This window comes from Mesoplodon mirus, assembly GCF_964341445.2.
Source record: "Mesoplodon mirus genome assembly, chromosome: 12".
Classification (NCBI taxonomy): domain Eukaryota; kingdom Metazoa; phylum Chordata; class Mammalia; order Artiodactyla; family Ziphiidae; genus Mesoplodon; species Mesoplodon mirus.
The window spans coordinates 105,036,402-105,063,297 of record NC_138988.1 but is presented as its reverse complement, the minus strand read 5'-3'; the positions used below and the strand labels follow the sequence as shown (position 1 = coordinate 105,063,297).

Sequence of the window (26,896 nt, the reverse complement as noted above, 5' to 3'; positions counted from 1 at the left end):
ATCGTGGATATGATTCACCTAGATTGTCAAAGGCCTTGACACATGCCTTTAACGAAGTAATTACAATAAGTCCGCCGGTGAGAGAAAAATTCCATCTCATCTGCCGACAGGGGCTCCCCGTCCCTTCCCAGCAGCCCCACCCCAGCAGATTGAGGACTTACAGACGGAAAACTAAAGTAGGAACAAAACATATACGCTGAGAGAGCAAATACAAAAAGCAGATCCTGTCCGTGGCTCGTTTAGGGACTGTCTTTATTTTGAAAACAATCTGGGAGAGGAGGTCGACTACGAAAATCTCCCAACGTTCATTGTTTTTCCAAAAAGTGAGTCACGTCAGAAATAGTTCATTGTAAGATATCACGGAGCTGCCGAAAAGGCTGGAGAAATGGCCAGACCCTTCCAGTTGGACCAGGGAGACACAGTGCCTTCAAGACAGGAGAGAAAGAGGCAGAACGGCAGGAGCCACGTCCTCAGGGTTGCACGTAGTTTCCGAAGATCTCGGGCGTTGGTTTGATGCTGAGAAACCAAGACACTGTGGAGTCTCCCCCCAAAGAGCAGAGAAACAGAACAGAAAGCAGTGTCCCACCGCCCATGCACGGGGGGGCCGTGAAGTCCTGGTCATCACGCTTTAAGAACGTCCTCTGGAATGCAGAGAGTTCTAGAGACTCTAAAGAGAGCCCAGAGCACGAGGACGATGCTCAAGGAGGCGGAGCAGCTATCGCACGCAGAAAGGGTTAAAAAGAGCGCGATTGCTTCGGTGGTGAGCTCTAAGCCAGGAAGTGGCTCTGTGAACTAATAAAGGAGACGAAAAGAAAGATCATACACCAGACCATTAGGAGTCCAGTAGACCTGAAGGAGGCACGCCCTTCGCTGAAGTCTGATGAAGCACTAAATTAACAAAACAGAAGTCTGTCTTCAACTGAGTGGTGTCTGAAAAGCAATTTGCTTACTATGCTCCCTCTGGAGCAGTTCATGCTCTTGAGAAGCAGATTATGCATAAAAGAAACCGTGAATTTTAGAGGCAGGGACTAACGCCCATCCTGTTCGCCACCGTGTGCCTGGCACACGGTGCTATTTCTTGAGGGAACGAATAAAGAAGAGCAAAGTGTTTCAGTATCACCGAACGTGGCACATCTCCTCAGAAAGGATGGTAACTTTGAAACCGCTCCTTCCTCTCCAGGTGCTTTTTCCTAAATCCCATCTGTTAGTCCTACACAGGAACCATTCCCACAACAAAATGATGTGAAAACCTGATGTAAACGTACGATGAAGGCAATTCAGCAAGAGGTACTAAAGTAGTCTCCAACAGGAAAACATCATTAACAATAAATAGCATTACTGTTATTAGTGTTTTTAATATGTGTTTAGTGGTATTAGATATTATTTTTAAAGTAGTATACTTCTATAATAAAAAAGTGTATAAGAAGATATTAGCCACATAGTTTCAAAATGTGAAAAAAATGCTGTGTTTTCATGGATTTTTTCCACATTGAAACTGCTGTGTCGTACAAATTTTAGATTTTACAGGAAAACAAAGGTCGCGTTGGACAGGATATATGTCTTATTTTCTTTTGAATATTGTCCAATTTGATACCTGCTGCACTGCAGGTCAATATCTGTTCCCCTGAGGTCTGTGAGCTGATGTGAGCAAGTAGGTACACGAGGATGGGAGGGGAGGAGGGACAATGGCTGCACCTACGTACTGCACGTCAGGGAAGCAGACACATGAAACCAAGAGGAAACTGATTTCAGAGTAAAAGGGGAAAATAATCGGAATCCAAGTCAAAGTTTAGTGGGGAAAAAAAGAACTAGAACTTGTGAGTCCTCAGAAGTAGAAAAATACTAACTTGTTATGACAGAAATTCCCTTGGGTAAGGAAAAGGTGCTTATGGATGTGTGATAGATAAATGAGAACAAGAAGTGACACAGGAAGTTACTGATGATAATAAAGTGCTAGGGCTCTACACCTTACTTTGTCACTAACCAACAAATGTGTCTCTCTAAGCCTCAGTTTCTTTCTCCTAAATAAAGCCCCTTCCAGCCCTTACTCTCCTGTGCGTTTGAGGGTACCACCACACATGTATCTAACAAACATCCATTTGACTGATTTGAGGATCAGTGGAAACAAGGGAAACAAAGGCTCAGCCTTCTATTCCAAAGAGCCAGTGAGTAACGTAACCAGAGGTGCAGTCAGGAGAGAGGGCTGGCCTTGAAGGTGAAGGACATCCAGGCATCACTGGGCACGCTGCCCAGTAGACTGAAACTGCTCCTGATGACCCCGGGGTCTTCTGTGAATCTACCCCCCTCAACACTGGGTCTCTCATGACCTTTACACAGAGGCAATATTCTCCAGACAGGTCTCCTAGCCTCCTATCTGGCCTTTCTAAACTCCACCCTCCATCCTACCGGAACTATCTTCCCAAAACATAATACCTAATCAGGTCACATTCTTCTAAAAGTATAATGGCTTCCCACAGCTTTCAGATGAAGTTCAAACACCTTAGCTTAAGTAATTCAAAAATAATTATTTACTCATCCCTTCAAGAAATACCACTGAATACCTGTCATGTGCCTTCAACACAGTAAAATGTGTGACCATGTTTTAAGGCCACAACCCCCATCCATGCCACTCTAAGCAGAGCAACGAGGAAATTTAAAGGAAGAAAATTTCAAATACATAGCTGCGTAGTCCTAACTCAACATGGAAGCTACTGAAACACAAAGCCGTAGGTGAGGCTCAGCTGTGGACCTGCTGGAGATCAAGGCTGGAACCAGGCAGGGGTGGATTTCAGCTCTCGTGAGCAATAGGGCTAAAAGCACCGACAGAGCCATAGTTACTCTTTAAGACCAAGGACTGGGGCATAATTATGCAGCCCATGAAAGGAAGATGAAAAAAGCTGCTTCTGCCAGCCTGAAACTGTAAATTTTTGTTTGTTTTAATAGAAGGCTAAGTTGTCTAAAATGAGAGGCACACAGCAGCAGACACATCTTCATAGGAGGATCTGCCAGATAGGTTTGCCACTGACTGGACCAATTTGATTTCCGGCGTCAGAGCTAGATGGAAACTCTGAGCAACAATATGGTTCTGGACTAGAATATTTTAGAGGCTGGGTGGTGGCAACCACAAAGTCATTAACAACAGGGGTAAGATAGAAGGGGAGGGGAGGTTCCTATTTAATAGGAGCCTGCAAATCAAATTTTTTAAAAAAGAACATTAATGTTAAAGAGAGAACCAATGAGATCTACAATTCAAGAAAGAATTTACTCCAGAGGAAATGAAAATAATACCGCATTCTGAAAATGACCTTAAAATACTTCCCCTTTAATATCTCTTTCAAGTTGACTTTAAAATATGTCTCAAAGAGACCAAGAAAAAAATAACATCAGCTAAAAATAAGAAATAATTTTTGCAAAAAGGCAAAATGAAACAAGAACAGAGTTGGAAAAAACTCAAAATTCTGCAAATAAAACAGTGAAATCCAAACTATGAAGATTGAAGACAGGCCCAAGTCTTTAGAAAATACACCTAGAAACATCACAGCCAGAGTAGATGCCAAAAGAATGGGTACATTTTGTGCAGACTTGGGTCTTCCTTCAATCCTCAGCATTTAGCCCAGTGTCAGGAATGTAGCCGGAAAACACACGGATTCAGTGAAAAGAGGGAGAGAGGCAGGGAAGGGTGATGGGCAAGGAAACAAGGAAGAGCTGGACTACAAAACCAGGGTCTTCAAGAGCCGAAAGGTGGCACAAGTTTGCCGGTCTTGAACCTGCCTTGGAGGAAGTCGGGCGGGTCAGCGTGTGCACGCGGCTTGGGGCTGCCTGGTGTCGCGGGTGCGGGGCCTTTATTCTGAGCAGGACCACTTAGTTTCTGGATGCACAAAGCTTAGGCATATTTACGATGGCTGGCAAAGTGGACAACCTAGAAAACTAGTGAGTGCCAATAATTTCAAGTTTTAACATTTCTGTTATTCAAAAGAACATCCCTTTCCTTTAAGATTTATTACAGTAAGACAAGGTCTTGAATCATACGTAATCTGTAAATGACGTTCTTTGTGTTCTTAAAAACGTCTGAGAAAGTAACCTTCCCTGGGAGTTCTCTAAAGTGAAATGAGGTGTCGGTACCTGCTCTATCTCCCTGAAGTTATTATGGCTGCTCTGGAGATTAGCTACCCGAGAAGCGCAAGTGCCGTCTGGGCAGGTCTAACGTAAGCAGAGGTGCCCCCCTCGATGCCGAGAGCACAGCACTGGGACGCTTCTAAACTGCCCACCCTCAGCTGTCCAGAGTGTCCATCTGTGAAAAGCTCCAACCATCTCCCCCACGAAACCTAGTCTTTCACCACCTTAAAGAGAGCAGAAAACATATTAACACTTAAATAACAAAGAAAGTTGCATCAAGTTCATAAGGATGAGGTGCCGCATGATCACAAAGGTTTATTAACAGCTTATCTGCAGACTTCTACACGAAGGTAGAACTTACATAAAGGAAAACTGCAACATGAAAACGACACGAGGGGTGAAGGAGTGGTCTCCTGAGACCCTGAGAAGCACAAAGATTCTAACCCCCGGCATGAAACTTGAATCTAGCATTAGTTTTACTTATCTCTCCATTCACTGCTATTAATTTAGTGATCTGGGGAGCTGTCAGGGATATTCAGTAAAAGCAATTTATCTTTCAGGATAATCTCCAAACCACTCTCCAAAAATGTTCAGCTTTAAACGACATGGAATTTGAGAGTGAGGGCCTGGGTGGTGATGGAAGGTGAGAATAAGCAAAGAAGCAACAGGCCACGCGTTTTCAGTGGCAACGTTGAAAGCACCACTCTCTCTGCTTCACGTGGTAGAAGCACCATAGCCAACAGCTGAGCCCAAAACAGTCCTGCTGTTGGAAACAACGCCCGCCCTCCGCAGTGAGAGACACGCAGGGCCCTGGGTGGCTGCCTACACAGCCCAGACCCGGCTGTGCCAGAAGCTTCATGCTACTCGAGAGGCAGGAAAGGGGCTTGGGAAACGGCCAGGGAGCCCAAGTGGGAAGGCGTGAGAAGACAGCCCATCCAACTCCCTCATTCGTGTCAAGGGGAAAGAAGGCTGAGAAGGGAAAGAAGGGAAGTTTTCAAACCTTTTTCAACGGTTTTCTGTTCTTTTCTATTTATATACATCCATGTAAAATACACTCAAAGTTTAAAACCCACCGAAACTTGTAGTGTCTCTGTGACATGCAAGTATCTCTCATTTTATTTTTCTTTCACTTTTTGCTTCAGATACACTGAGTCATAACATTTGCAAAACTGACATTTGATCGACCGTAAGTACTCTTAGTTTTTATTCAATAAACATTTACAGAGCAACTTCAAGACCCTGGCATGTTCTAGGCACCCAGCAAGGATCCCTGCCCTCGTGGGGCTTACCTCCTAGCGATGGGAGAAGAGGACATTGTAAAGAAGGAAAATCTAGGGCAAGTCCAATGAGATGAGCGGTACGGAGGGGAAAAGAGCAGGGCGTGGAGATGGGGCATGTCGGCGAGCCTTCCCTGAGCAAAGGAGTAAACACAGGAACAGAAACAGAGCAGCCACAGAAGCTCAGCTGCGCGAGACTCTCAGGAATGGCAAGTGTCCGGGACCAGCCGTGGGCCGGGCACCCGCCCAGTGCCTTTCCAGTACTCGGTCATTTAAGCATCGTGACAAGTCTATGAGTCAGAAACTACTATTATATCTATTTTACATCTGGAAAAAATGAGGCTCAGCACAGTTAAGGAGGCTGCCTAGGTCACAGTCGGTAAGTAGTAGAGATGGGCTTAACACCAGGGAGAAAGTAATAACACACAGGAAGCAACCAAACCACCACCAACACACCTCACCACATGCTCCTTTACATCAGTATTCTCTCTACCCACAAGCTAGACCCAGAGCTGGCAACCTGATTTTTCTGTGCAATTTAATACCAGGATGATGCTTCATTTTTTCTAACAACAGGCTGGCTGTGACTTAAATCAGGTTGCCTATGATAGAATATTTTTAGGTCATTTTCCATAATCCAGAATATATTTTCCCATAGATGCACTATTGTAAACAGTGACTTAGTTTTCACACAAGCCTATTTGATTCAGAACGCAGCTAAATAATACACAAATTAAATTTTAAAAAGGAGGGAGTAATTCGTACTTAGTGTTTCGGTCTTCCCATGAGGGAAATGATACACTATATTCCATAACTTGTAGCTTGTAATTTTCACAAAGCATCAAGAAGGCAAACCAAAAATAACTCTTCAACAAGCATGGAGAGCACATTACCAGGCCCTGGCACGGTGCAGAGTCTGGGAACAGAAAGATGAACGAAGCACAGTCTCTGTGGTCAAGGAGCCCACAGTATCTCAGGACACATACACGCAAGGACATCTTTAATGTCAGTCAGAGCTTCGGCAGGTGGTGACAGCATGCAAGAGGGAGGGAGTGAATAAAGAGGCCTGAGGAGCCCGGATGAGCCAGGGCAGAGGGCGGGTCCTCGCTGGACAGATGGGGAGGGCACAGAGGGGAAACCAAGGCTCAAGGCACAGGAGGACTTCCCCTTGAATAAAGAGGCCCGAGGAGCCCGGATGAGCCAGGGCAGAGGGCGGGTCCTCGCTGGACAGATGGGGAGGGCACAGAGGGGAAACCAAGGCTCAAGGCACAGGAGGACTTCCCCTTAAAGAAATCACCAAAGCAACGTAAAGTTAAGAAGAATATCCACTGCAGTCCTAGAACACAGAGAAGGGTTCATCTGACAAAAGAAAACGAAAGAATTTTTGAGCACCATAAAGCATGTATGATCAGGTTGATCGGGCAAAAATAATCAGTGCTGAGTTACTAGTAACACGACACAGACAGAAGCCACAGCCTTAGACGAAGTCCCTCACGGTCCCAAGGGACCTGTAAGCCCATAAGAGCAGCCACCTGGCTGTAAGACACGGTCCGGAGGAAACAGGCCACAGAAGCTGCCACAGTGATGCCCCCAGGCTTCTCCTGGAGAGGACAACCCACTCTGCAATGGGGGGGCCACGGACAGCTCAGAGTGGGAGACGCGGAAGCGCCCGCCTCGCCGAGATTCTGAGGGACAAGGCGGCCTACCCCAGTCCCGGGTCCCACCAACGGCGGGGAGAAGCTGGGGACAAGGGGCTCCACCAGAAACCCCAAACACAGAGCGGCCAAAGCATTCACTGCTGCCCCAGCTGGGGGAGGACAGGAAAAAAGGCAACTCCCACCCCCATCAACATCTCCACAGAGACCTCCACACCTGGTTCATGGAAGACTGTGCACCTGGGAAGACGCAAACGGGGGCGCATCACTGCTCTCCCGCCACTGCCCCAACTGTGCTGGGGCAGACGCTGCTCCCTGCTCAGCAGAGCTCTCGGACACACAGGGGCGGGTACTGGGACACGCCGGTGACTTGTGACACCACCACACCCATGTCTTCACTGCTGCTCCAAGCAGCCGGTCCACGGCACAGGGCACAGGGCGCGGAGGCCACGCTCTGCTCTGACCCTCCCCAAACCCAGCTCCTCTGCCTGGAAAGCAGAGCCCTGCCTGGGGCAGGGACACCCCCTCCCGGGCCTGCTCAACTGCCTATAGTACGTATCATTCCTACTTGAAAGTAATTTCATAGAATGCAGTCACGTGCCCACACCTAGCTACAAAGGGAGCTGGAAATGTAATTATTATAGAAGTCTATGGACTCAGATAAAAATTCAGAATTCTAGCCCCAAGAAGGAGAGAACAGAAACTGGATGACAGCCAAGCGCCTCTGCCATACCCCCCAAACGGATTTCCAGCCAAGGAACAAGATGCCAGTCTTCCCTGGAGCTCCACCAAGTTCCCCGCTGAGCCAGGAAGGAGGAGAGACGGTCACAGCACCCCGGGAAGCGGGCGTTCACACCCAACGCTCCCCGCTTCCTGCTCCGTCCGCTCTGAAGGCTGGGGAGAGGCAGTTAAGGGGTAGAGGGAAGAAGTGCTGGGAGAGGGCAAAGCTGGTGCTGAGGCTGCTTCCTAAGCCCTGAGGAAGGAACGGGGAGAAGCCGCTGATGCTCTAAGAACGGGAGGCTGTGTCGCACCAGGATCTGTGCTTCAGGTGCAAATCACCCGCTGTGCAGAAAGAGAACGTGACCCCCTCAGCATCCTGGGCAGGGGGGGGTGTCTTCCTTTTAGGGGCCGTGGCCTTCTGGTCTGTTCCCAGGCAGCACACCTGGAGGGGAAGGCCCCCTTTTGGCCTGAGACCCCCCGGAGTTTATCCCCACTGACCATTTGGTGGTCAGAGGCCCCCTGGGAGAGCAAAGAGACCCACAGCCGCTGAGGGGGTCTCTCCAACCACCAACGCTGATTGGTTCACACCTGCCTTCATAAAAAGAACGGGTGATGGAGCATCACAGACACTGCAGGAGGGTCAGAATCCAAACCAGGAGGGCAGGGAGCAAGCTGGGCGAGGCCAGGGAAGGGCCCTTCATCAGTACGTTCAGGGAGATCTGAGGATGCGTCACCTCAGAAGCAGGAGAAGATCTCTATGGAAAAATAGAGAACAACCAAGGACCAAGAAAGAGCACAGGAAATTAAAAACACAGCTGCTCAGCTAAGATGCTCAGCGGAGAGAAAACCAAATTGCTGATTTGAACACCAACTCAGTAATCTTCCCGAATGTAGGGAAAGATGATGAGAACACAGGAGAAACATAACCGTGACGGCCAGGGGCTCCTACCAACACGAGGCTGAGAAGGAGAGAGCAGGAACCAGGTCCGTGGAAACGTCCCCGAGGATCAAGGCCCTGAGTGCCAACCGCGGACACCCAGACCCTGGGGGGTTTCTAAATGTGAAAACAAAGAGAAAGTCGCCACGAGCCCCCCAGTAAGAGTAAGGGAGATAGGGAAGGAGAAAATCCAAGGGGGCGGGGGGAGGGAAAGACAATTCTGAATGCTAAAAGCAGTAGAGCATTACGGGTACAAACCCGAGGGAAAGGATTATGACCCCAGAGCTGAAACAAGATGTAATATTAAATGTGGAGACAAAAGAAAACCATTGTTTTTAATGAAAAGACTTGGAAAGCACCCCAACGCATTCTTCTCGGGCAAAATATTATTTGAGGAAGTACTTCAAAAATAATCATAGTAAATAATTCAAGCAATGGGCAGCAAACTATGAAGATAATAAATCTTAATTAGCCAAACCCTGTTTAATAATGCAGTTGTGGAATTAACTGTAATAGTTCAGAAAGATAGTAAAATAAAAAAAGATATAATAAAAGAATCTGACCTAGTATTTAAAATATAGATTGCTTCTAAAAACCTAGGATTCAAGTAGGAAAGAGGAGATAAGCAAAAAGCATGCACAAGATTTCCTTTTATCCTTGGCAAGGATGCAGTGAGATGCAGATACTATTAAATTCTTGGAATTCATAGTTTCAAATATTCTTATGAGAAACAACCAGCCAAGTATAGTTGGAATGCAGAACTCCAAAACAGCTGGGGGTGGACTATAGCTTAAATAAAATTAGATAAATAAGAGACATCAGAAACAGAAGAAAAGAAAGAGAAAGCATAACAAGTTAAAAAAAAAACATACAATACAATGGCAGGGATTTGGACAAATTAGGACAAATAAATCAATAATCAAAATAGATGTGAATGCCTTGAATCTTCCTACTGACACTCAAAAGTTCTCTGAGCAATTTAAAAAATTAGATACTATTTTCAAGACACCTACTCAAAACATGAAGCAGAAAGATTGAAAACTAGAGATAAACAAATGTTAATAAAAATAAAGTAGGGCCTCCCTGGTGGCGCAGTGGTTGAGAGTCCGCCTGCCAATGCAGGGGATACGGGTTCGTGCCCCGGTCTGGGAGGATCCCATATGCCGCGGAGCGGCTGGGCCCGTGAGCCATGGCCGCTGGGCCTGCGCATCCGGAGCCTGTGCTCCGCAACGGGAGAGGCCACAACAGTGAGAGGCCCGCATACCGCGAAAAAAAAAAAAATAAAAAAAATAAATAAAGTAAAAGTGGTAATACTAACATCAAATAAAGTGTAATTCCAGAAAATAGCATGAATCAGGAGAAGGATATTTTATACGGTTTTTTAAAGTAGGCTATAAAAAGAGAAAACATTGTCAACACAAAGCAACATACTAGTTGCCAAATATATAAAGTGAAAATAATTAGGAATGCAACAGAATTAGACAATACAATTGTATTTGGGGGATTTCTATATGTCCTAGAATTTGAAAGATGAAGTAGTCAAAATTAATAAATGAAGGGAGCTAGGGAGGGAGGGAGGAGGGAGTGGAGAAGTGGGAGAGCCAGGCGATCAGGACAGGACACAGGGTGTCACTGGGCAGGTGGAGAGCACAGCGCCCTGGGGTGGACTGAGAGGCGAGGGGCTTGGGAGGCTGGCCGGGACCAGATAAAACAGCCCGGGTGCTCAGGAGCGGCGGGGCGGGTCTTTCCTAGCAGAGGGGAGGCGCAGAGGTCTCTGCTGGATGCACTTGACTCCCTAGGTGCACGGGGAACGGGCGCAAGAGGGAGGGGACCCAGGGGACTCCATGAAGGGGCACTGCCCGGCTCCACCTCTGCTTGCACAGCAACAGAGGACTCTCCAGGCCTCCAGGAACTGCGGCCGTGGGGCTGGAGCAGAGACGCCTGCTGAGCCAGCAGTGCCAGGAGCCCGCGTGTCACTCGTCTTCAGGCCCCGCCAGGCCACCACAAAGACACAGGGTTCTAGTGAAAAGACACAACAGGCTTAGGAGGGAAAACCAGTGGTGCGTTGTGTATATACATGCGGAAATGAAATGCTTTCCGATGTGCATTAACAATTTAATATTTTGGTATAGATATTTTATGAGCAGGACAATGTATTCGTAAGTGTTTAAACCTGTTATTAAATCCTGTAATGTGTGTGTCTCTCTCTGAGGTCCACCTGCCCCTCATCTCTGCTTGCCCCCAGCCTCAGTCACTCAAGATCCCTCAAAGGCTCCCCAGAGCTGCTGGATGCACTTCAAGGGACTTCTCAACGCCTTCCGGCCTCAGTCTCTGACTTGACTTTTCCACCTATTTCCTGCCACCGCACCTGCGTATGCCCATGACCATCGCTACAGGCCCCTTTTATGGCCCACACCCCAGAAGACTGTCAGTCTTTTTCTCCCTTAAAGCAGCATCTCCTCTCCGGTCTGTATTAGTCATAACTCTCATCATAGGAACAGCCGTATAAGGAGCTACAGCTCAAAGCCGGGCTGCAGTCATCAGCTCCTAACACAGAGCAGCAGGTGAGCGCCCGGTACCCGCTGGGACCACAAACACCTCTCGCTGACCCAGCACGACAGTCAAGTCCACAGCACCTTTCATCCAGGAGGCTCCCACAGGTCAGAGAGTTGAAGAACTCGCCCGAGATCGCAGCATCGATAAGCCGGCGTGCCAGGATTCAAACTTAAATCGCACCCCACCACGTGCTTTTGTGGAACCCAGAAATCCAGAACAGTGAAATTACACATAGGATAGGTAGAGCTGATGTTCGACAAAGTCATTCGGTCAGAAAGTACCAGAAACAGAAAAGGAGGGAGGAATCACCCGGCCTGCCTTCAGTAAGAATCCCCCTCTGCTTGACGGTTCCTCTGGGTAATTTTCCATCCACCGACCCCTCCGCTCCGTGACTCCACACCCCACTGTCCTTCTTGGACTTGGACTTTCTCTCCAGTTGCAATTCCCCTATTGCTGGTCTTGAACAGTCTTCCTTACCATTGTAACAAGGGTTGGAATTAATTTTCTCTTCAACAATGTTTCATACTAAGAACGTGAATTCAATGAAGTAAGAGTTCAATGATAAGGCGATGAAACAAAATCCATGTGTTTAACAGGTTTTATCGTGAGTCTCCTCCATTCCCGTCGCTGCTCCAGGCGTGGGGACCCTGCAGTGAACGGGACGTATGAAGTCCTGGCCCTCGAGGAGCTTAGATTCAGGTGAGAGGGGTGGACAGAGCACATTCAGTGTGTCGGGCGGTCACAGTCACAGACGAAGCTTCACAGAACAGCACGCTGACCACAGCCAGGCATCATTCTAGAAGCTTTGCTGTGTGAACTCAGCTGCGCCCTGTGAAGACTCTATGAAGGTGGCAGTTAGAGCCCTAAGTTACATACGAGGCAGCTGGCACAGAGAGGTTGAGCTATTTGCCCCGCGTCCCAGCACGCTGATGAACGGCAGAGCCGGGGGTCAAGCTGTGGCTCCAAGACTGTGCTCTGCACAGCACAACACTGACCCTGCAAGGCCAGGAGGACACAGTGGCCAGGGAGGCCTGCAAGGTGGCATCCCTGGAATGGAGACCTCAAAGCCATGAGAAAACGGGCCACATGAGGATCTGGGGAAAGAACGCTTCGCCTGGAGGGGACAGAAGCACCAAGGCTTTGGCGAGTCGCGGTCACAGCGGAGAAGTTAACGTGGACGAGTGAACACGGAGGGACCTGACGGAAACCAGGTGCATGCGGCAGGGGCCAGCGCAGCCACAGAAGAAGGTCGCCCCTCCCAATTCTGCTACGTAACAGTACCACTTGACATAGTTTACACTGACATTCTGTTCTGTAGCCATATTCACACAGCTGGTCAGACTTACTTTCTTTTTAAACCAGCAGCTTTATTAAAATAAAATCCGCACTCATAATTTGAGATAATTCACAATTCTGCATTTTAAATGTATGATTCCATGGCTTTTACTATATTCTCAGATATGCGCGACGATTGCCACCGTCAATTTTAGAACATTTTAGCGATCTCAATCAGTCCCAGTATCAGTCCCCTCCCTAAAACCACTCTCCCCACCTTAAACGACCACTAATCCATTTCACGTCGCTATTGCCTATTTTGGATATTTCATGTAAATGTGGACTTTTGTGATTTGCATCCTTTACTTAGCGTACTGTTTTCAAGGTTCATCCACGTTACAGAATCGTCAGTACTTCATCATTCCATTTTACGGCCAAATAATATTCCACTGTATGCGTATATCACATTTTGTTTATCCATTCACCAGCTGGAAATATTTGGATTGATCCCAACTTTTGGCAACTGTAAGTGATTCTGCTATCAACATTCTTGCACAAGGTGTTGTGTGGACACATGTCTTCATTTCTCTTGCGTTGACACGTAGGAGTAGAACTGCTGGAGGGTATGGTAACGGTATGCTTACCCGCTGGAGGAGGTGCAGACTCTTTCCAACGTGGCCACGCCATTTTACATCCCATCCGTGCTGTATGAGGGCTCCAGCTTCCAATTTCTGCACCAACACTCATCATTACCGGGCTTCCGGATTGAAGACATCCTAACGCGCATACAGTGGTATCTCACTGTGGTTTTGATTTTCATTTCCCTGATGACTACTGATGCGGAGCATCTTCTCACATGCTTATTGGCCATTTGTATATCTTTTTTGGAGAAGTATCTATTCAGATCCTTTGCCCATTGTTCAACTGGGTTATCTGTGTTTTTATTATTGAGTTCTAGGAGTTTTTGTATTTTCTGGATATATATTCCATATCAGATACACGATCTGCAAATATTTCCTCCGATTATGTGAGTTTCTCTTCACTTTCTGGAAGGCACCCTTTGAAGCACAAAGTTGTAAATCCTCCAATTTACCTATGTTTTCTTTTGCTACTCGTGCTTTTGGTGTCAGACCTAAATATCCATTGACAAATTCAAGGTTATGAAGATTTACTCCTATGTTTTCTTCTAAGAGTTTTATAGTTTTCGCTCTTACATTTAGGTATTTGAAATTGATAAGCTGATTCTAAAATTTATATGAAGTTACAATGGATCCAGAAAAGTTAAAACAATCTTGAAAAAGAACAAAGTTGGAGGATTCACACTTCCCAAATTCTAAATTTACAAGCAACAGTAACCAAGAAAATGCTGTATTGGCGTAAGGATAGACATATAAATCAATGGAATGAAATTCAGAGCCCAGAACTAAACACAGGGGTCTATGATCAACTAATTTTCAACAGGGATGCCAAGACCATTCAAAGGGGAAAGAACAGTCTTTCAACAAATGATGCTGAGACAACTAGATAACCACATGCACAAGAATGGAGTCGGACCCATATCTCACACCACATACAAAACAAGTTAAAATGGGTTAAAGACCTAAATGTAGCAGCCTTAGTTTTACAGTTAAATTGATTCATTCTTTACCACCAATGTATTTTACTATGGTTTCACCATTCCAATGTTCTTTTTTGGTTCATCAATTTCTTGGTCAAACTGTATTCTCAAATGGTTTTCCAAGGAGTGCCTAGGTGCTATATAACCCATCTTCTGTTTAAAATTTGTTTTTAAAAGTTTGCCTAAAAAATAATCTTAAAGGGAAAACTGGATTTATAAACTATAAACAAAAGTTCGGTATCAGTTGGTGACAAACATTATAGAGATAAGGCAGGATGGATGAGGGATATACTTAGAGATTGAATTTTAAATGGAAACATACTGTCAAAAAGTTGTTTCCACTTCAATGTTTTTCATAATCTTTCTTTCACCTCAGAGGGTTCTTTTGGAGCTAATATTGAATAAAATGAAAAAGCATTAATCTGAAGATTAACAGTTCTTTCAATGTCACTATTATTTATCCCTTAAACTGAAAATATCTTGTTATGAAATCCTACCCTCTACTAAGATGAGGGACTTAAATGTTGAAGACAGTTTGAGGCCATACAGCTTTGTTTCATAATAGGTTCAAAGAACCTCAGAAACAGACATCAGAGACTTATGACCCCAACATCTACATGAGGAAAATTTTTAAATGCTCTAGCAGAAATCACAAGTATGACATGTAAAGAACACACCTGGATTCAACAGCTATGTGGTGAGTGCCTGGCACCTTCAAAGCACTGTCCCTAAAAAGGAATCCAAACTCAATGGAGTATTCCTGTCTTCACAGATTAGATGATATTTTAAAATAATGCCAGAAAAATCTATTAATCTTGCCTGGTTATGGAAAAGCTCTTGATGTGCAGGTTATTTTGAAAAGATGGAATTTTTTGAAACATGCTTTCTAACTAAAAAAAGTCATGAAAAAAATAAGAATACATCTAACATGCAGGGTCTCTGTCTGAATATGCAGAATCTGGGCTAACATAAGACCATCTTCTACCATAGTTTGATAATAAAGTGCATGCTTCCTAAGTTAACATACTTGTAAAGGAGTATCAGAATGAAAATCAGAGCCCATCCACGGCATGACTGACCGCTGGGCCATAATTCATCTCTGCAAAGAGAAAGCACGACGGTAAGGTTGTTGTTCTCAGATGGTGATGGTACCATTTATTTCTCTGGCTGCATCAGGACCCCACAGGGGTTTTAGGTATTATCTTATTAATATCCCTTACGTATCTTTGAGGTAAGGAGAGAACACATATCACTTCAGTTCTGCAAATTGGGAAAATATAAATAAAATACTTTACTTAAAATTCCACAGAGTCCAAGCACTGTCAAGCTAAATGGCCAGCAAGCATTCTGCTCACCGAGCCATAAATTTAGAAAGCATTTGTCATTGATAACCCGCCTGTTCTCCAAAGAGTCTGCAACAGACATGAAAACAAACCTTTCCAAGCGGCAGCAGCGGCGCCTTCCACGGGCACTTCTTGGAGTACGACCGGCCAGGAACGAGGAGCTACAACAGGAACTGACAGTGTCCTCAACTGTGATAGTCCAGTCAAACTGGAATACAATAGAATTTATAGCAGGTTCTTGAATTTCGAAACCTGCCTTGCAATACGAAGGGATAAAATAATCTCAGGACTAAACTGATACCTTGCAAAGGTAAGAGAAAACACAGCCCCGGATGAGGGCCAGAGCCATTATTTTAAGCTGCAATTGCACCCAAATCCTGTTTACTATGACTCCCTTTCCAATGCTATGTTTGCCCAAGATTATTTTGCCCTAAATTTCTGGTAAAGATCTAATGTAGGTATTTACATTTTGACAATGAGACCTCTATAGCATATGTGAAATTAAGACCTGATGATACATTCATGGGATGCCCTGTACTACATACCATGTAATTAAATCTCCTATGGTTACAAGTCAGCTTGGGACAAAAAGGCCCTTCTTCTCTGAAGAGCGCAAAACATTCAGAAGTCACTGAAATAAAAATTCACCTAGGTGTACATCTCTACATTTTAAATTATTTATTAGCCCTTGTTAGAGAATGATGCCAAAAGGCTACAGGGCAACCTTTAGAGAACAACAATTTAAACAGGATTTATTAGTTGTACCACACCTACTGCCAAAAGGCGCAGAAGTACATTTAAAGCAGCAAAATTCCCAAAGCACTTTCTCTGGGTACAGGGCTCGGCGGGAAGCAGCAGCAAAAGGGAGGCCGCGGAGAAGCCACTTTTCATTCTCCCTTTGTCACAACTTCAGAACAACTCAAAACTTGTCATTTAGCAATTTACTATAATATTAACTAATTTAAAAAAATAAAGTTTTTTTTCATCTTAAGTCCTTCCAAATGAAAAAGATAGGCTGGGGAGTTCCGACAGCCTATGAGCTGCTAGACACAGAGGACTTGATACAAAGACCCCACCCTCTGGGGTTGGTTGGATATTGTCATTGACTGAGGCTTTCTGAACTATCACTGGGCCTCACAGCTGCTACTGAAGCTCTAGACTTCTGGTACCATGAGGCAGGATGCAGGAAAAGAACTCCTGAACACTCCATCCACTCACATTTCTTACAGTTGTACGGGGAGAGGTCAGGACTAATGGAAATAAGGGCTGTGGGATAAAATACCACGGAGTACAAAGACACCCTGATTTTCAGCAAGTTTTAAATGGGTTTCTGGTGTTTGGATTTAATACTGCTCTTTAGAAAATTATTTGAGCTAATGTTTGACATTAGCTGCTGAAAACTGTCTATAAAACACAGCAACTAGAATTAAACTAATAAAATCTTACCCAGTATCAATCCATAGATTTAATCACTAGATAAGGGAGATTTGCAATGAGTATAGATAGTTTATAAGTGAGAGCCTCTAAAGGACTTAAGAAGTACTTACGGGCACTTATAAACAAAGTCCTGCTTTAAGTAGTTTGAGCATTCTTGCTAAAATCTTGTTTGCACTATTAGTTTGCTTAGTGGAACCTTTTTTCAGAGACTGTTACGGTGCGTTTTAATAAGCCTGTGTCTGGAATTGCTCAAATCCTGACTCAATGGGGCCTGGATTAATAAGGTTTTAAATTACCACAAAACACAAGGCCTTGTGCAAGATGTTAAGCGTCGCTAGGATTCAGGAGGTTCAACCATATGGTCCACCTTCGGGGCGAGGAGACTGTCAGTCAGTCCCCCAGGGATAATTCACCCACAGAAAACAACTGCCCTCTACGATTTCAACTCTGAAAAGGAATCACGTGGCTTGGGGTGGACAGACACAGGGTTCACACCCTAAATCAGCTGGCATCTTAACATGTGGACTCAAGTGCAACAGTTTTCATTTCTGTCAGCTTACTGCCCATCAGAAATTGCGGGAAGACTGAGGAAGCCTCAATCCCACAGCCCATTCCTCAACTCAGTCTATCAGGACCAACGCCTCACCTTCTTGATCTTCCATTAATGCATTTACAACCCAACCATCTGTCTTCTCTGTTCCAAACCCAGAGTCTTCAAACTCATGGAAAAAATCACAGAGACAGACAAATCGGCCCACGTATGGCTTCCAAACTCACGGCATCCCTACCACCCAGCAAGCCTTTGGAACGCATATCCCTCGATGACACCGTTCCGTGTGCCTCAAAATACACTCCTTTCCTTGGTTTCCAAACACTACCAACTCCTAATTCTTCTACTTCTCTCATCACTCTTCACCAGGCCCTTGTCACCCAGGACACCCTTGACTCTCAGCGTTCCCAAAGATCAGCTTTAATCCCCACAGAACTCACTCCATCGGACTGAAACGCTCATCACCTCTAAATCCTCATCTCTAACTCGATCTTCTGAGCTCCAGAAAAGCACGTCCAGCTGCCACTAGAACAGCTTTGCCTGGACACCACCCCCCTCCCCAGCACCTTCGCCCAGCTGCACCAACAGAAATGCAGAAATCATCCAATCCTTTGGTTTCGGGGTGAAGGAGAAGAACTGGGTGCTGAATCTTTGTTCACAGCAGTTCATTTTTAACAACTGCCTCAAAATGGCTTTTTATTTATTAATAGGTAAACCTAAAAATGAATATTTTACATATTGTTTTTGTTCTGTCTTATGTATATTCTCTATATTAACTAAAAACACACTTTTCAACATCAATCTACTAAGGCTGCCCACCAATTTTTCATCACCTTTTCCACTCTGTAACCAAAAAGCTAGCAAAGTATTTAACTTTCCCCCCAAATAAATCAATCATCACAAAATTACTTTACATCAATTTGACCTTTAAATTCATTTGCATGAATCCAAAGTGCATAAAGTTTTCAATCACAGTGTTCAAAGCAGTTAGGGGAGCAATTTCCAAAGCATATTGCAAATATTTTGCCCTCAAATGTAGAAGTGTTTTGAGTAATATACTTAGTGTAAGCTCTAAGTAAGAGGAGAATACCAATCTGCTGTAATGTAATTTCCTGTCATAATTTTTCCTAGAGGTAGATAAAAAGTGACAGAAAAGAGAGTTTCATATAGAATTGCCTTTGTACTCTTTAAAATATAATAGAAAATAATGAATTACTTTAAAAACACCTAGACTGATGTGAGCACGTTTTGATGGGGTGGAATCACTGTGTGAAAGCCTCATCCTTCGACAGCCTCAAGTATGAAATTCGGTGTCTCTGATTCCCTCAGTGGAGCACTCATCCCAGGAAACCACACCCTCAAGGTTTCTTTTTATTTTCTGTGGCAAATAAAAAGCATGCAGCTCACTGAAGGAACACTGGACCAAAAGCAAATGATACCATTATATAATGCACCATGAGCTTTCCCCTAATTAAAAAAAAAATGATATTCTTTTATAATTCTAAGCATATGCACCTCCAGAGAACATTATCTTCCTGGTTATTTATAATGAAAAATTCTATGAGAAATTTACCCTTTAGGTTAATTAATGTCCTCTTGCTACTTCTCATTTTTTTGTTCACATTCTCTTGAAGGTGAGATTATATAGCTTAGTACTCTGTTTACTCACTATGTTCTCAAATTTACTTGGTTTCCTCATAAAAGGGCCTAAACTTTTCGTTTCTTGGTGTTTGAAGTTTAAAGCCATCTGCACTGTTGAAAACATCCTCTAGCTCTTCAAAGTTAAGTTGATGACATTTTAGAGGAAAAATTGTTCAAATAACTGTAGGATTCTCAGGAAAGCAGTTAATTCAGCTGTGCCAATGGGTATATTCTCATTTCTTGTGTACCTGGTTACAAAAATCTTTTCTGGTTCATCTGTAAATGAAATATCAAAACTTAAATGCTTATTACCATGTTTGATAAAGAAAGTATACTGTGGCTTCATTTTATTATTTTGTTTAATTTCAGAATATTTTAAAAATTATAATTTCTACCCCATTTACTTCTGAAATACAAACTCCAACATTTGGAATTCACACCCTATTTACATCTAAAAATGCTTTAGAAATAAAAGGTAATAACTAAATTAGAAACCACATCATCCTTCCTCATTGTTTGATTAAGAGGATGTACATCAGCTCTTCATCAGGCAGAAACATTTTCTTGGCACTAAGTCTCAGAGGAAGACTATTTTCAACATCATTTTTACTGAATACAGAAGATTCGTATTGCTTCTTCTATTCATTCTTGATTAAAAATTAAAAGTACAGTTTGCTTTGTAACTGTTTACGCCCACACTTCTCACACTTGCTTATGACACGGTCCTTCTTCAACGCTTGTGGGGTCGATATGTTATGGGATGGACTCAAACACGCTCCTCCTGGCCGCCTCCGTCAAACAATGCTCAGCTCTGGGCTTCCCTGGTGGCGCAGTGGTTGAGAGTCTGCCTGCCGATGCAGGGGACACGGGTTCGTGCCCCAGTCCGGGAAGATCCCATGTGCCACAGAGCGGCTGGGCCCGTGAGCCATGGCCGCTGAGCCTGCGTGTCTGGAGCCTGTGCTCCACAATGGGAGAGGCCACAACAGTGAGAGGCCCGTGTACAGAAAAAAAAACAAAAACAAAAAAAAAAACCAATGCTCAGCTCATCTACTACTGACAAGAGCTCTGTAACTAACAGTTCACTTCTGAGCTTGCGGATGAGTGAACGACATACTCGTATTCTACACTGCTGGACAAAAAGAGCAGCATATCTTACAGATACTGGACTAAAAATTAAGAAACTTAGCTTACTTTTTCCTCAAGGCACATCTGTAGGCCATGATATTAGAAAAAAGGCTAAAATATTTTAGATCTTGAATGAGTCTTAGACCAACTAGTGTTTCCTGCTCTTCCCATGAACCCTGCCAAAGTCCTCCCGCTCCCAAAATGCTCTCAGGATGTGCTCCAAGGCAGACACACCGAGTCCCTCTGTCCACGGCGCTCAGCTTAGCTTGGCAGACACCCTCACAGGCCACTCATTTTCTGGTTTGTGTGTCATCTCCTGCTTTCTATCTCATCTGTTTCACCAGAAAAACAAGTTGCTGGATTGGTAACTGAGTTTATAAAAATGAAAACAGGAAGCGAGGTCAAAGTGCTGGCTTACTATTTTTTTTAATTTTTAAAAACTTTATTTATTTTATTAGTTTTTGGCTGTGTTGGGTCCTCTTTGCTCCACACAGGCTTTCTCTAGTTGAGGCAAGTGGGGGCTACTCTTCGTTGCAGTGCGCAGGTGACTCCTCTTGTTGTGGAGCACAGGCTCTAGGCGCGTGGGCTTCCGTAGCTGTGGCTTGCAGGCTCAGTAGTTGTGGCACACAGGCTTAGTTGCTCCGTGGCATGTGGGATCTTCCTGGACCAGGGCTTGAACCCGTTTCCCCTGCATTGGCAGGCAGATTCTTAACCACTGTGCCACCAGGGAAGCCCCAGAAGTACTGGCTTACTATTCTTATCATATATTCAGTATTTCATTTAATCTTTATAACAATCCAAAGAAACGGGTATTATTTTCTAATTTAATGAATAAGTTTGTATCTAGTTCCACTTCTTGATGGACACTGTCACATTTGAGAACACATTTTGGGTCCTCTGTTCCCAGACAAATTCCCCACGTGGACATTCAAACATGCTGAAGGCTCTCCACTCTGTATCTGCTGACACTTATGCAATGAAGCCATCGATGAGAAGCGGCCAGCCCACCTCCCCACAGGGAAAAAGTGCTCCTTAGGTGGCTTCATGTGTATACGCCTCCCACGTCCTACACTAAGACCCATGAAAGTAGCAACTTGAGGGGTGGGGAGCATTATCTTTAGATGTGCAATGAGATTTAGGAACCAGTGGTTTGGAGGACTGTACTTCAGAGATCTTAGGACCCATAGCTGACTGCTGGCAAAGCCAGAATAGGATCCAAGACTCCCAACTTGAAGCCCTGGGCACTTTCCACAAGGCCACAGAGACAAGGATTTTATTTATTTATTATTTTTTAGTTATTTCTGAGATACACATTTTAAAGTAAGAACTAGAATTCTGACTTATAACATTATACCAGAACATATAAGATTTTTAGAAATTTCATGTAATGTCTGAAACATTTATATTAACATATTTCCATACAAATAACCCAAAGAAAGTTTAGTATTTGTTGTTTTTTGTTTGTTTGTTTGCTTGTCTTTTTATACTGCAGGTTCTTATTAGTCATCAATTTTATACATATCAGTGTATACATGTCAATCCCTATCACCCAATTCAGCACACCACCATCCCCACTCCACCGCAGTTTTCCCCCCCTTGGTGTCCATACGTTTGTTGTCTACATCTGTGTCTCAACTTCTGCCCTGCAAACTGGTTCATCTGTACCATTTTTCTAGGTTCCACATACATGCATTAATATACAATATTTGTTTTTCTCTTTCTGACTTACTTCACTCTGTATGACAGTCTTTAGATCCATCCATGTCTCAAGAAATGACTCAATTTCGTTCCTTTTTATGTCTGAGTAATATTCCATTGTATATATGTACCACATCTTTTTTTTGTTGTTGGGGGGGAGAAAGTAAACAAAGAGATTTATTAAAGCATTAATTTCCAGAGGTAAACTGATTTTGCGTATATATTGAGTTGTTTTTTATTTTTGCTGTGCATAGTTTTTTTTTGTTTTTTGTTTTTTTTTATTAGTTTCTGCTTTATAACAAAGTGAATCAGTCATACATATACATCTGTTCCCACATTCCTTCCCTCTTGCATCTCCCTTCCTCCCACCCTCCCTATCCCACCCCTCTAGGAGGTCACAAACCACCGAGCTGATCTCCCTGTGCTATGTGGCTGCTTCCCACTAGCTATATATTTTACGTTTGGTAGTGTATATATGTCCATGCCACTCTCTCACTTTGTCCAAGCTTACCCTTCCCCCTCCCCGCATATCCTCAAGTCCATTCTCTAGTAGGTCTGTGTCTTTATTCCCGTCTTACCCCTAGGTTCTTCATGACCTTTTTTTTTTCTTAGATTCCATATATATGTGTTAGCATACGGTATTTGTTTTTCTCTTTCTGACTTACTTCACTCAATATGACAGACTCTCTGTCCATCCACCTCACTATAAATAACTCAATTTCGTTTCTTTTTATGGCTGAATAATATTCCACTGTATATATGTGCCACATCTCCTTTATCCATTCATCTGTTGATGGACACTTAGGTTGCTTCCACGACCTACCTATTGTAAATAGTGCTGCAATGAACATTGGGGTGCATGTGTCTTTTTGAATTATGGTTTTCTCTGGGTATATGCCCAGCAGTGGGATTCCTGGATCATATGGTAATCCTATTTTTAGTTTTTTAAGGAACCTCCATACTGTTCTCCACAGTAGCTGTATCAATTTATATTCCCACCAACAGTGCAAGAGGGTTCCCTTTTCTCCACACCCTCTCCAGCATTTGTTGTTTGTAGATTTTCTGATGATGCCCATTCTAACTGGTGTGAGGTGATACCTCATTGTAGTTTTGATTTGCATTTCTCTAATAATTAGTGAAGTTGAGCAGCTTTTCATGTGCTTCTTGGCCATCTGCATGCCTTCTTTGGAGAAATGTCTATTTAAGTCTTCTGCCCATTTTTGGATTGAGTTGTTTGTTTCTTTAATATTGAGCTGCATGAGCTGTTTATATATTTTGGAGATTAATCCGCTGTCCATTGATTTGTTTGCAAATATTTTCTCCCATTCTGAGGGTTGTCTTTTCATCCTGTTTATGGTTTCCTTTGCTGTGCAAAAGCTTTGAAGTTTCATTAGGTCCCATTTGTTTATTTTTGTTTTTATTTCCATTACTCTAGGAGGTGGATCAGAAAAGATCTTGCTGTGATTTATGTCAAAGAGTGTTCTGCCTAGGTTTTCCTCTAAGAGTTTTATAGTGTCCGGTCTTACATTTAGGTCTCGAATCCATTTTGAGTTTATTTTTGTGTATGGTGTTATGGAGTGTTCTAATTTCATTCTTTTACATATAGCTGTCCAGTTTTCCCAGCACCACTTACTGAAGAGACTGTCTTTTCTCCATTGTATATCTTTGCCTCCTCTGTCATAAATTAGTTGACCATAGGTGCATAGGTTTATCTCTGGGCTTTCTATCTTGTTCCATTGATCTATATTTCTGTTTTTGTGCCAGTACCATATTGTCTTGATTACTGTAGCTTTGTAGTATAGTCTGAAGTCGGAGAGTCTGATTCCTCCAGCTCCGTTTTTTTCCCTCAAGACTGCTTTGGCTATTCGCGGTCTTTTGTGTCTCCATACAAATTTTAAGATGATTTGTTCTAGGTCCGTAAAAAATGCCATTGGTAATTTGATAGGGATTGCATTGAATCTGTAGATTGCTTTCGGTAGTAGAGTCATTTTCACATATTGATTCTTCCAATCCAAGAACATGGTATATCTATCCATCTGTTGGTATCATCTTTAATTTCTTTCATCAGTGTCTTATAAGTTTTCTGCATACAGGTCTTTTGTCTCCCTAGGTAGGCTTTTTCCTAGGTATTTTATTCTTTTTGTTGCAATGGTAAATGGGAGTGTTTCCCTAATTTCTCTTTCAGATTTGTCATCATTAGTGTATAGGAATGCAAGAGATTTCTGTGCATTAATTTTGTATCCTGCAACTTTACCAAATTCATTGATTAGCTCTAGTAGTTTTCTGGTGGCATTTTTAGGATTCTCTATGTATAGTATCATGTCATCTGCAAACAGTGACAGTTTTCCTACTTCTTTTCCAATTTGTATTCCTTTTATTTCTTTTTCTTCTCTGACTGCCGTGGATAGGACTTCCAAAACTATGTTGAATAATAGTGGTGAGAGGGTCTCCCTGGTGGCGCAGTGGTTGAGAGTCCGCCTACTGATGCAGGGGATACGGGTTCGTGCCCCGGTCTGGGAGGATCCCATATGCCGCGGAGCGGCTGGGCCCGTGAGCCATGGCCGCTGGGCCTGCGCGTCCGGAGCCTGTGCTCCACAATGGGAGAGGCCACAACAGTGAGAGGCCCGCATACCGAAAAAAAAAAAAAAATAGTGGTGAGAGTGAACATCCTTGTCTCGTTGCTGATCTTAGAGGAAATGCTTTCAGTTTTTCACCATTGAGAATGATGTTTGCTGTGGGTTTGTCATATATGGCCTTTATTATGTTGAGGTAGGTTCCCTCTATGCCCACTTTCTGGAGAGTTTTTATCATAAATGGGTGTTGAATTTTGTCAAAAGCTTTTTCTGCCTGTATTGAGATGATCATATGGTTTTTCTTCTTCAATTTCTTAATATGGTATATCACATTAATTGATTTGCATATATTGAAGAATCCTTGCAGAGACAAGGTTTTTAAAAGGCAAGGAACCTGTTCCACAAACGCGTTAGGTCTGAGCCCAGGGAAACCTTTCAGCCATGTCTGTATCATTCGTTTTAAACAGAACTCCCAGAGTCTGTTATGTTGATAGCTAAGAGAGCTCATTAATCACCTAAAAGCTGGGGTCTGGGTAAACATACAAGTTGAATAATAGATGGCATTTTTCCCCCTTCAAGTGTCTGGTTTTCCACCTTTAACTTTTTTTTTTTTTTTTTTTTTTTTCTTTTTTTCTTTTTTTGCGGTATGCGGGCCTCTCACTGTTGTGGCCTCTCCCGTTGCGGAGCACAGGCTCCGGACGCGCAGGCCCAGCGGCCATGGCTCACGGGCCCAGCCGCTCCGCGGCATATGGGATCCTCCCAGACCGGGGCACGAACCCGTATCCCCTGCATCGGCAGGCGGACTCTCAACCACTGCGCCACCAGGGAGGCCCTGCGCCACCAGGGAGGCCCACCTTTAACTTTTTTATAGAATTCGTTTTTTAAGAACTATTTCATTCTGTTTTCCATAGTGACTTTAACATCATCTCTGCTATAAAAACCTGCAGCTCTAGAAAATATATCATGGAGATATATATATATATATATATATATAATAGATATATAGATAGATGATAGATAGATAGATAATCATGGATGCATATAAACACAGAACATCACAATTTAACACAAGAAGGTAATCAACAGACTCCAAGGACAAATAAGATACAGGAAAAAGTCTGTGTCACCTCAGTGGGGTTTTCAAAATGTCCTGAATGATTTTAAGAAACATACTGAAGGTATATTCATTCTATTAAGAGATGAGGTGAAGGTAAATATATGTATTAATCAAGGCCGGCAGTAGAAGAAAATCATGAGCAGGACATTTCAAATTGGAATAATTACTGGCCCACATCCAAGTAAGTGACATCACACAGACATCAAATAGAAAGAGGGGTGTCTGCCACTGAGTATGGGAAGTTTTGTCTCTTGAAATAACAACATGACAAAAGTTATTTTGCTATCTTTCATATTTCAAGAAAAGGAGACATAACTCACAACTATGGAAGGTTCAGGGGAATTTTTGGCTCTAATTTTCCAAAAGGATTTTGAATTTTTGTCTTCTTGAAAAAAGAATAATCAATGAAAGAAATAGGCCCCATAATGGAGCTTGAAAGGCAGAAGAAAAAGAAACTCTACCCAAAGCCTCTTCTCTTTTAGTAGAAGTGTCAACTCTGAACCAAGTAAAGGGACCCTAAAGAAAGAAAGAAAGCAGTGGAGAGAAGAAGGGTAGGAGAGGAGGGTAAAAACAAAAATATAATAAAAGGGATTTTAAAAGAACCATAAATTAAGCCTGAAAAGTCTTGGATTTTATTCAAAGGACACAGAAGTTCTTGTAAAAGGCACTGACACATTCAAAGCAGCAGACACAGGTCAACATGGGATAAAGCAGGTCTAAGAGAAGGATATATCCAGCAGTGAAAATTCAATCTGTACCAAAAAATCAGAGATGAAAAAGATGAAAATTGGTGAAGAAAAGATACTACAAATGGAAAGGGAAAATAGATATTAAAATATGATCAAAGTTACTAATCTCAGTTAGGAATAGAAAATGAAGAAAGCTGTCTCCGTATCTTAATCAGCAAAATTCCACAAAGAATCAAAAAATATGTTATGCTACTCATCAAAAGACATCATTTAAGATGAACACAGCCTCAATGGCCAAAGGAAAAATATTAAATGGTCTAATACATATGTAATTAAAATACAGGCAAATATCTCTAGATATGATAGCTGAAATCATCATAATTTAATGAAGAACCATAATTTGAACCCTTCAGATCCAAGAAACCTGATGAACTCCAAGAAGGATAAACACTTACAAAACCACAAAGCTTAGGACACACTATAATGACATTACTGTAAACTAGTGATATAGAGAAAATGTTAAAAGCAGAAGAAAAAAGATCTACCAGGAAACAAAGACAAAAATGGCT

The 26,896-nt window shown here is 43.2% G+C and overlaps 1 protein-coding gene across 6 annotated transcripts in view; it reads right to left on the bottom strand.

Moving 5' to 3' along the window:
- Positions 1-26,896, bottom strand: part of GMDS (GDP-mannose 4,6-dehydratase) — a 499,050-nt gene that overhangs the window by 294,862 nt on the left and 177,292 nt on the right. The window lies entirely within an intron of this gene.